Source organism: Canis lupus, chromosome 6, assembly GCF_011100685.1.
Source record: "Canis lupus familiaris isolate Mischka breed German Shepherd chromosome 6, alternate assembly UU_Cfam_GSD_1.0, whole genome shotgun sequence".
Taxonomy (NCBI): domain Eukaryota; kingdom Metazoa; phylum Chordata; class Mammalia; order Carnivora; family Canidae; genus Canis; species Canis lupus.
The window spans coordinates 42,870,609-42,881,815 of record NC_049227.1 but is presented as its reverse complement, the minus strand read 5'-3'; the positions used below and the strand labels follow the sequence as shown (position 1 = coordinate 42,881,815).

Below are 11,207 nucleotides of genomic sequence, written 5' to 3'. Positions count from 1 at the left end.
CTGCCAGGCCGCGGTTGGTTTCGGGGAGGGCGGGACCAGGGCCGAGCTTCCGCTTCGCAGCGCAGGTGGTTGCTAGGGGCGCTCGGTGCCGGAGGCGTGTGGAGAGAGTTCCTCCCCCGGAGGAGGTGCGAGCCGCCCTCAGATTGGCAGCCGGAGCCCGGCTGCGAGGGTTGGGCCGTGTGAACTGTGATTCAATAGGCTCCTTGCCGGCTCCCGGAATCCCCGCCAGGGTACGTCGGTCCCGTTTTGCCTCCGCTGTGCCCCCGCCCAGCCGCTGGCGGGATCCCCGCGCTTCCGGCTCTGGCGCTCCCGGGTTCCAGGCGCGGGGCGCGGGGCTCCCCGTGGCGGCGGCGAGGCGCGCGGGCCGCTGCGGCCTAGGCCATCCGCTTCTGCCCTCGCTACTGCGTGGTCCGTTTGAGAAAAATTGATGGGTTTCCGTTAAGCGGGAAGAGTCTCCCACGTTGTCACCTGGTCAAGGTAACCTTAGCAGCATTTCCTTCCGCTCTTTGCCCTTCCCCGCCGCCCCCCACCCTCCAGTCTGGGTTTTAGGTCGGCCAACGCACATCCTTGGATCCGGGATTCGTATGGCTCGCTGCCTTTTCTGTTCTTCATGAGAATTTAGCTGACCGTGCCGCCTTCTGGTGCTTCCCTTCCGTAAAGGTAGGAGAGCAACTTCACGCTTCATAGAAAGGCTGTAAGTGAATGATTTGCTCAAGAGAGGCAGCCCCTTAAGAAGCCCTGTGCGGGGGCGGTAGATGACTGAAAGGGAGACACCAGTTCCACTCCAGTCAGTCTGATCAAGTCTTAGCTTCCCAGGCCCCGTGTCTCTCAAGAAAAGTTCGTATTTGGTCCTAGATTAGGTTTGTAAACAATCAAGGCATTTCAGTCGGGGGGGGGGGGGAATGTAGACATAAGCCTTTAGAGTAATGAGATCTGTTTTTCCCATCGTTTATTTCCTGCCTTCATAAATTCAGCAGAGATATCGTTTTTGTGGTCCCTGGCCAATCAGATGTTTGACACTAATAAAACCGAGAAGTTTCAAGTAGCAATCCTCAGAAACCTGTTTTCTGAGAAAAGGAGAGTATCCTTTAGGTTTCTGGTCAATTAATGTGACCTTTCTATTGAAAAATGCCAGTTAAATATACTGTGCCTGCACTTTAAAAGTTATGTTAAAATTAATGTATAGTAACTATCTATACACCTGCATAGGTATTACCTATAAACCTATATAGGTACTTGAGCATAATAATATTTCCTGAACACTCAGGGATGCAAGGTGTTCTGCAGCCCCTACTAGTTTCAGGTATGGCAGTGAATGTCTCGCAAAACGACTTGAAAGTGGAATCTCTTCTGGGTAAGTGTGTCTGTGCCCTGTATATCATAAATGAAGGGGAGCCAGTAGCTGATGGTGCGTAATCAGGGAAATCCTGTTTTCTCCCAAGAAAATGGATCGTCCTGGCTTTAAAAATCCAGCACCTAGTATAGTTTCATACCATGATCAATTCGATAAATGTTTCTTTTTTTAAAAAAATATTTTGGGATCCCTGGGTGGCTCAGCGGTTGAGCTCCTGCCTTTGGCTCAGGGCGTGATCCCAGATCCTGGGATCGAGTCCCACATCGGGCTCCCTGTGTAGAGCCTGCTTCTTCCCTCTGCCTGTGTCTCTGTCTCTCTCTCTGTGTCTCTCATGAATAAATAAATAAAATCTTAAAAAAAAAAAAAGTTGAACCATGCATCCCTCTGAGAAAAATGATAATGGAGCCATTAAAGACAAAAAAGAAATGAATGTAATAAAACATGAGAGAATGAGCTACATTCAGAAACCCTCCCTACATTCAGAAAATATATTGGGAACCTAGGCACATTGGTCCTGGAGCAAAATGAACTGTGGCAAAATAAGCCCCAGCTGGACTGGAGATGCCCCCAAATGAGGACGCCAGTAAGAACTGATCCCCGAACTGAATTCTTTACGTACTTGAAATTGCCTAATTTTTAAATACTTCTGACTTTACATAAACTAGAAGATATTGCTGTAAAAAAAGACACCTCAAAGTGTATAACTGTCCCAAGTACTTTTAAGGAGAAATACAGAAGTGTCAGGAATTGTTTCAAAAACTAAAACCGGGGATCCCTGGGTGGCGCAGTGGTTTAGTGCCTGCCTTTGGCCCGGCGCATGATCCTGGAGACCCAGGATCGAATCCCACGTCGGGCTCCCTGCATGGAGCCTGCTTCTCCCTCTGCCTGTGTCTCTGCCTCTCTCTCTCTCTCTCTCTCTGTGTGACTATCATGAATGAATAAATAAAGTCTTTTTAAAAAAAAAAAACAAAACAAAACTAAAACCGTGAAAGAGAGCACCTTGTTCTTTGGTCAGAGCAAAATCAGGGAACTGGCGTCTGGGGAGCTACTGTGATGCTGCATACTCTAGCTTAAAACAGTAATTTTAAAAGCATTGTCATATCTTTTTGAAAGAAATTAAGAGATTAGCTAGCTAAAGATAAACAAAACGTGGTATATATGCACAACAATATTATTTTAGCCTTAAAAAGGAATGAAATTCTGACACATGCTACAACTTGGATGGAGGTTGAAGACATTATGCTAAACAAAATAAGCCAGACATGAAAGGATGGATATTGTATTATTGTACTTATATAAGGTATCTAGAATAGTCACATTCATTAGGGATGGAAAGTAGACTAGTGGTTACCTGGGGCCGGGGGAAAAGGGGCTGAGGAATTATTGTTTAATAGGTACAGAATTTCAGTGCGGGATGATGACGGAAAGTTCTGGGGATGGATTGTGGTGATGGTTGCACAACAGTGTGAATGTACTTCATGCACTGAACTGTACACTTAAAAATGGAAAAAATAGTAAATTTCATGTGTATTTTACCACAATAAAAATATTTTTTAAGAAGAAAAGTAATTGAAACATGAGTTCTCTGAGGACCAGTACTATGTCTTACTCAGCCTAGCACCTCTTATATGCTCTAGAATGATTGTTGAGTAAATAGACAATTATTGATGGATTGCTGTAAACATACTAGTTGTATAGAGGTTAATATATGTGTCACTTTGGATAGCTGCAGAAAAAAAAAAAAATGTGTCACTTCGGCATCCAGGAGCAGAGCACTTTGCTCCTCCCTCAGAATGAATGGAGACCAGAAATTGGATGCTTATGCCCAAGCAAGGCAGGATTTCATCCAGCACTTCCCCTAGATTGTCAAGATGCTGACCGAGGATGACATGGGCCACCCCGAGATGGGAGACGCCATTGCCCGGCTCAAGGAGGTCTTGGAGTACAAAGCTGTTGGAGGCAGGTACCAGCGGGGTTTGACGGTGCTGATAGCATTTCAGGAGCTGGTGGAGCCCAGGTAGCAGGATGCTACTAGTCTGCGGCGGGCGCTGAGCGTGGGCTGGTGTGTGGAGCTGCTCCAGGCTTTCTTCCTGGTATCAGATGACATCATGGACTTGACCCTCACCCGATGGGGGCAGATCTGTTGGTATCAGAATCCAGGCATAGGCTTGGATGCCATCAATGACGCTTTGCTTCCGGAATCATGTATCTACCGCCTGCTGAAGTCTACTGCTGGGAGCAGCCCTATTACCTGAACCTGATTGAGCTTTTCCTCCAGAGTTCCTACCAAACTGAGATTGGACAGACCTTGGACCTCATCACCGCCCCTCAGGGCAGTGTGGGTCTCAGCAGGTTCACTGACAAGAGGTACAAGTCAAGAGGTACGTTGTCAAGTATAAGACGGCCTTCTACTCATTCTACCTTCCCGTGGTTGCCACCATGTATGTGGCAGGCATCGACGGGGAGAAAGACCATGCCAATGCTAAGAAGATCCTGCTGGAGATGGGGGAGTTCTTTCAGTTTCAGGCTGATTTCCTGGATCTCTTTGGGGACCCCAGTGTGACAGGCAAGATTGGCACAGACATTCAGGACAAGTGCATCTGGCTGGTGGTTCAGTGTCTGCAGCAGGCATCTCCAGAGCAGCACAAGGTCCTTCAGGAGAATTATGGGCAGAAGGAGACGGAGAATGTGGCCCGGGTGAAGGCACTGTATGAGGAGCTGAACCTGCCAGCCGTTTTCACGAAGTATGAGGAAGATAGCGATAGCCGCCTCATGAGCCTCATTGAGCAATGTGCCTCGCCCCTGCCCCCAGCCATCTTCCTGGGGCTGGCGCACAACATCTACCAGAGGAAAAAGTGACCTAGAGACTGCGAGGATGGGGTGGGGCGGCTTTCAATAAATTGTCCAATCTTAAAAATATATGTGTGTGTGTGTGTGTGTGTGTGTGTGAGTGAGTGTGTGTCACTTGAAGAATTAGAGTAAGTAGAAAATTCAGTTCAAATTGCCACTTTAAAAAAATTTTTCTTTAAATTTTTAAAAAAAATTTATTTATGATAGTCACACAGAGAGAGAGAGAGAGAGAAAGAGAGGCAGAGACATAGGCAGAGGGAGAAGCAGGCTCCATACACCAGGAGCCCGACGTGGGACTCGATCCCGGGTCTCCAGGATCGCGCTGCGCCACCCAGGGATCCCTAAAATTTAACATTAATATTTCTTTTCCTTTTATTTCCTTTGTGGAGTTTTTTTTGTTTGGTTGGTTGTAGTTTTTTTTATAAACATGACAGAAGTTTGTTGGTCACAACTTTTTTAGGTGACATACTGAGAAATGAGGACTGTTTCTTCCCAGAGAAATGCAGATCATTTGGACATTAATGAAAGTTCTGCATTCACCCACAGAATGAGAGCTCGCAGATATTTTGGTACGTTTTTGCACATTTTTTCAAATAAAAATGATCCCCTAATTGAAAGCTGCTTTAATCATTTTAAGAAATGAAACACAGAGGTCTTAACTATTTAAGTATCTACAGATTAGAAGCATTGTCATTCCACTGGAAGTAAATGAAATAGTTTGGTAAAATTAATAGCCCAACAAATATTGAAAATATTCAGATATGTTAGTAAATGTCCTGTATTATTACTTTGTGTCAGATATTCCTGGGTGAATGGCATAAAATATACTTAATGTGGAGAATTTTGTAAGTGATTTCTTTTTATTTTTTTTATTTTTTTAAGATTTTATTTAAAAAAAAAAAAAAGGTTTTATTTATTCATAGAGATGCAGAGAGAGAGAGAGAGAGGCAGAGACACAGGCAGAGGGAGAAGCAGGCTCCATGCAGAGAGCCTGACGTGGGACTGGATCCCGGGACTTCAGGATCATGCCCTGGGCTGCAGACGGCGCTAAACCCCTGCGCCACCAGGGCTGCCCTGTAAGTGATTTCAAATCAATTTATAATCTAGGTCCCTTTGCTCTTCCTAGATACCATATTCCCCAAATCTATCTATCTACTTTTATCTTTAGTAGCTACAATTTATTATTTACATAAAGGGACATTTTAAATTTGGCTCCTTCACCTTGTTTGGGTTTTGGGTTTTTTTTTGTTTTGTTTTTTTACTTCAGTCATTTTGTAGGAATATTTTTAAATAAGCAAAGATTTTTCACCAAGGATATTGAGAGGTTTAACTGGCTTTGGTTCTTGCAGGCCTCTTAAATAATAATTGGCTAGTCCTGGCCAATGACTGAGCATGGCAGGAGTACCAGTGGAGCCTCATTGTTGGAATATTTGGGACTCCTCTAATGGGTAGCTTTGCCTTGAGGACCACCTATCAGTCTAGCTGAAACTCTTAGAACTATGCTGCAGTCTGAGACCCTGTCTACTCAGTCATTTCTTTTCCCTCTCATTCATAGGTGTCAGATCTGTATCACAGTGTATACACTTTTCCACCTTCTCCTCCCCTTCCCTTCTATCTTTCATAGACATTTCCCCTAAGAAATCTGCATGTTATGGGCTGAATTGTGTTCTCTCCGAAATTCATATGGTGAAGCCCTAACACCCAGTAACTCAGACTGTATTTATTCAAATACAGCCTCCTTTAAAGAGGCAATTAAGTTAAAACTAAGCTGTTAGGGTGAACTCTAATCCCAATCTTTCCAAAAGAGGATTGGACTCACAGAGAGACAGGAGGGGTATGGTGCTGACTAAGGGCCATGTGAGGACAGAGCAAGAAGGTGGCCATCTGCAAGCTGAAGGAGAGGCCTCAGAAGCAACCAAATCTGTGGAACTCTTGATCTTGGGCTTCTAGGCTCCAGAAGTGTAAGAAATAAATTTCTAGGTTCCAAAACTGTGAGAAATAAATTTCTGTTGTTTAAGCTACCCAGCCCGTGATATTTTGTCATGGCAGCCCTAGTTAATACACATGCCAAATTCCACCTTGGCAACTCTGAGTAGAGGATCCTAACTAATACAAGTGATACCGGCAGAGGTTCAAAAAACCCAAAACTAAAACAAAAGCTGAATAATAAAATGAGGTTTCAGGACCAGCTCACACACTACCTGGTGGGCAAGAGACAATATTATCCTGAGTAGGATAGGACCATGGGTAGTTCCCAGCACAAGGAATGGAGTTGGCTGGTTACTGCTAAATTATATTGATACTCAGGAGGGATAAAGAAAAAGCAAAGGTCTCCCTAGGTTAATGGCCAAGTATGAGAGACAGAGGACCTCTTCAGTAACTTACAAAGAGGCTTCTATCTCCTATAGTGGAGGAGCTGACACAGCTATGCCACAGATTCAGGACATGATAGAGGCACAGAGCCCCAGAAACATTAAAATGTATGGCCAGAGCAGGTTAGGGCCCTGGTTGAGGAAACCTGAACCCCGAAACAAGGGTTGGGACATCTGGATGCATGAATGCACAACTGTAAGGATATCAGCTCTACAGACCCTCAAAAACTTTCAGAGTTCTCTGCAAAGAGATGGTCTGTCCCTTCATAGTAAGAACTAGTACTTCCTCCATGCTGAAAGACAATGCAGAGCTTCCCCTACTCTGGCTGCTGTGCTAATAACCAGAACCAAATCCTAGCATTACCCAGCTGAAAACATGCCTGACCTGATAAAGGAGGAAAGAGATCATGTACAAAGGAGCTGTAAGAATTAGCTAGCACACACAAATCAGGAGAGTACAATTGAGTTTTGAAGTTGTTTGATCATGGAGGCTGGAATATCAGACTAGATAATCAAGAATTTATTGACTTAGGAGCATTTTCTTGAGTCAGGACTTAACACCCTGGTAAGGGTGTTTTATCTTGGAGATAAAACAACTCACTGTTGGGGGGGCTCTTAGAAACCTAGAGAAAGTGATGGCCAACGCTGAGCAAAGTAGAAACATGAGAGTTGCCCAGGCATATATGGTAGGAGAGTGAATTAAAAGACTGGGGGAGGTGGGCATGCTGGGATGGATATGGGTGAGGCCAATCCTTTGATAATCCTATCAAAGGATTACACTTCATAGGAGAGCCCAGAAGATAAGCCAGAAGGCCATTAGAAATCCTCTGGTAAGGGGCAACAACACCAAGAAATTCTCTACAGTCCTGAGCTAATACTAGCAGTCACAGAGTTAGAGCTCATTAATAACTAGGGAAATAAAGTTCCCCTTCCCCAAGTAGTAGAGGCCAGATGGTGGCACTTAGTCACTAGAAGCGAGGAGGCCACAACTATAAAGACCAGCAACATCTAATGAGTGGCAGCCAAAGGGACTTGACTCACAGGGAGTTGTGGAGATGGATATAGAGGTGGGCATCTGTAGGGATGAAATAGATGGGAAGCCTATTAACATCAATAACCCAAAAACAGACCAACATGGAGGAGCAGGATACTGAGGGTGATTTCACCCAAAAAGTCATTATCCCTTGTCAGTGTCCCAATCTGAAACAGCTTGACTTAGAGGTGGAAGATCCTGCTTCACTGCAGGGAGTATAAATGTAATGATTCCCTGGTCCTTTCCCAAAAGATAACTATGGCCACTTTCTTCAGTGATTACACAGTGGGGAAGAGGAGTAACCAGAGAATTTGAGAACTATTGGACTTAGGGTCTGAGTTTACATCAATATGCTGAGGCCCAAAGTACTATCATGGCCTCTTATTAGAGTGGAGGCAAATGGAGTTCTGACTAAAGTCTAGCTTACAGCCCACCCACATCATTTCTCCAGTTCTCGAGTATGTAATTGGAATTGATATACTTAGCAGCTGCAGTAATACCAAAGTTAAATCCTTGACCCGTGTGAAGTGACAGCTATCAATGGGGAAAGCCAAGTAGAAACATCTGAAAATGACCTTCCACCCGGCCAACATGGTAAATTAACAAACATATCACATAACAGGGGGCATGATGGAAGTTAGTGCTACCATTAAAGACCTAAGGAATGTCTGTCTGGCCACTGCAAAAACTAGGTGGATTCTGGAGAATGACTTTAGACTGCCATAGGCTTCAGCAAGAAACAGCCCCAACTGCACATGCTGTGCTTGATATGGTCTTATTACTGGAGCAGATTAATAAGGCATCAGGACGTGATATGTGGCCAGTGATTTGTTGAATGAATTATTTTCCGGGAAGAGCGTCAGAAATGATTCACATACATGTGGGACAAATAATTATTCATTTACAGTTTTGCCTCAGGATCAGTTAGCTCTGCCTTCTGTAATAATAAACCTCTTAAACATCTCAGAATATAAGGGGATCCCTGGGTGGCTCAGCGGTTTAGTGCCTGCCTTTGGCCCAGGGTGCGATCCTGGAGTCCCGGGATCGAGTCCCACAAACAAAAAGAACAAAAAGACTGAATAAAAAGGAACTCCTGCTTGATTGCATAGGTAGAATGCTCGTCTTTTCCAGACTTCAGGCTTGGACTAAAACATCGGCTCTTTTTGGATCTTGAACTTGCCAACTTTCGGACTGGAAATTATACCATTGGCCCTCCTGGTTCTCAGGCCTTTGGATTCAGACTGGAACTACACATCAGCTTTCCTGGGTCTCCAGTTTGATGACTGCAGATCTTGGGACTTCTTGGCCTCCATAATCATGTGAATCAATTCTTTATAGTAAGCCAATGGCTATTGCTGTATAATCTATGTGTACTTATACCTACATCCATATAACTATAATGACTCTGTTTTTCTGGAGTTCTCTGGCTAATATAGATCTTGACACCACCAGTGGAATGCAGCTGAAACAAATAACTGAAAATGTGGAAGCAGCTTTGGAACTGGATAATGGGTGGAGTTGGAAGAGTTTTACAGTACATGCTAGAGATATGGACATTAAGGGCAATTCTGGTGAGATGTCAGAAATACGGATCATGTTACTGGAAACTGGAGGTAAGGTGAACTTTGTTATAAAGTGGCAAAGAACTTGGCTGAACTGTGTTCTAGTATTTTGTGGAAAGCAGAATTTGTGAGCAATGAAACTGAATGTTTAGCTGAGGAGATTTCTAAGCATAGTATTGAAGGAGGGGCTTGGTTCCTCCTGATTGCTTATAGTAAAATGCAAAAGGAGAGAGGTGAATTGAAGAAGGAATTATTGGAGCACCTGGGTGGTTCAGTGGTTGAACATCTGCCTTCGGCTCAAGTCCTGATCCTGGAGTCCTGGGATGGAGTCCTGCATCAGGCTCTGCAGGGAGCCTGCTTCTCCCTCTGCCCATATCTCTGTGTGTGTGTGTCTCTCATGAATAAATAAAATATTTTTTAAAGAAGAAGAAGGGGGCAGCCCAGGTGGCTCAGCGGTTTGGCGCTGCCTTCAGCCCAGGGTGTGATCCTGGAGACCCGGGATTGAGTCCCACGTCAGGCTCCCTGGATGGAGCCTGCTTCTTCCTCTGCCTGTGTCTCTGCCCCTGTGTGTGTGTGTGTGTGTGTGTGTGTGTGTGTGTGTGTGTGGTGAATAAATAAAATATATATATTTAAAAGAAAGAAAGAAAGAAAGAAGAAGAAGGAATTGTTAAGCAAAAAGGAACCAGAACTTGATGATTTCAAATATACTCAGCCTATCCATATTGCAAAAAATGAGAAAGCATGATGTAAAGAGAACACCAATGGCACAACTAGATTATCACTTGATAGAGTTTATGGGATTATATAAGCAGCAACACAGCCAGTTTAAACTGAAGGAGGTGGAGATGAGAACAAATGAAGGAACGCTGTTGGACTTACTGAATTTGACAGGACAGAATGATAGAGCTATTTAACTGTGAACATGCATTATTCTTCAAGAAGAGGGAACCAAAAAATGGGGCAGCCTGGGTGGCTCAGCAATTTAGCACTGCCTTCAGCCCAGGATTTGGTCCTGGAGACCCTTGCAGGGAGCCTGCTTCTCCCTCTGCCTATGTCTCTGCCTCTCTCTCTGTGTCTTCCATGAATAAATAAATAAAATATTTAAATTTAAAAAAAAGGGGGAAAAATGACCCTGAAATTGATTGAGAGATCATCAGGGCCACTGCCTCAGTTTCAACAGCCTTGGGAGTGGGACTACCCAGCAGAACCTTGGGGCTGATACTGCCACCAACTGTACCTGGAGGGCAGAGCATCAAACCAAGGAGGATTATTCCCAAGCCTTAAAATCTAACGGAATTTTTGCCTTGCTAAATTTTGAATTTGCTTGGGACCATCATCCCTTCCTTCTTCTCCCATTTGGAATCCCTTCCTTCTTCTCCCATTTGGAATGAGAATGTCTATCCTAGGCCTGTCCCACTATTATATTTTGAAAGCACATAACTTGTCTGATTTATCAGATTCACAGCTGCCTCAGGATGAATCATACCCCCAGTCTCACTATATCTGATTTATATGATATTCAGATGAGACTTTAGAGTTGATACTGGAATGAATTAATAAGAGCTTCGGGGCTTTGAAGATGGAATGAATGTATTTCGCATGCAATGATGACATGAATTTTAGGGGGCCACGGGTGGAATGTTATGGACTGAATGTGTCCCCCTTACAATTCATATGTTGAAGCCCTAACCCCTAATGTGATGATAAAGAGGCAACAGAGCGCTCTCGCTCTCTCTCTTTCTCTTTCTTTCTCCCTCCCCACTCCTCTCTTTCTCTACCCTGTAAGAACACAGTGAGAAGGTAAATCTGTCTACAAGTCAGGAAGAGAGCTTTCACCAGATCCTGATCATGCTGGCATTCTGATCTTAGACCTCTGACCTCCAGAACTGTGAGGAAATAAATTTTTGTTGTTTCAGCCACCCTGTCTATGGTATTTTGTTTTGGCAGCCCAAGCTAAGAGCTTATGGTAAGCCCTAGTGGAAAAATCACAATACATTCCCCAGGACTCTGGAGCAAGGTCATGCCATCTGCAACAG

At 44.3% G+C, this 11,207-nt stretch overlaps 1 long non-coding RNA gene and 1 pseudogene across 1 annotated transcript; both read left to right on the top strand.

Moving 5' to 3' along the window:
- The first annotated feature begins 12 nt into the window (after positions 1-12).
- LOC100856328 lies at positions 13-4,273 on the top strand (annotated as a pseudogene).
- LOC111096353 lies at positions 303-9,548 on the top strand. Its single transcript, XR_005361042.1, has 3 exons — positions 303-477; positions 4,665-4,773; positions 5,128-9,548. It is a non-coding gene; the product is annotated as an uncharacterized LOC111096353 (long non-coding RNA).
- Positions 9,549-11,207: the final 1,659 nt, after the last annotated feature.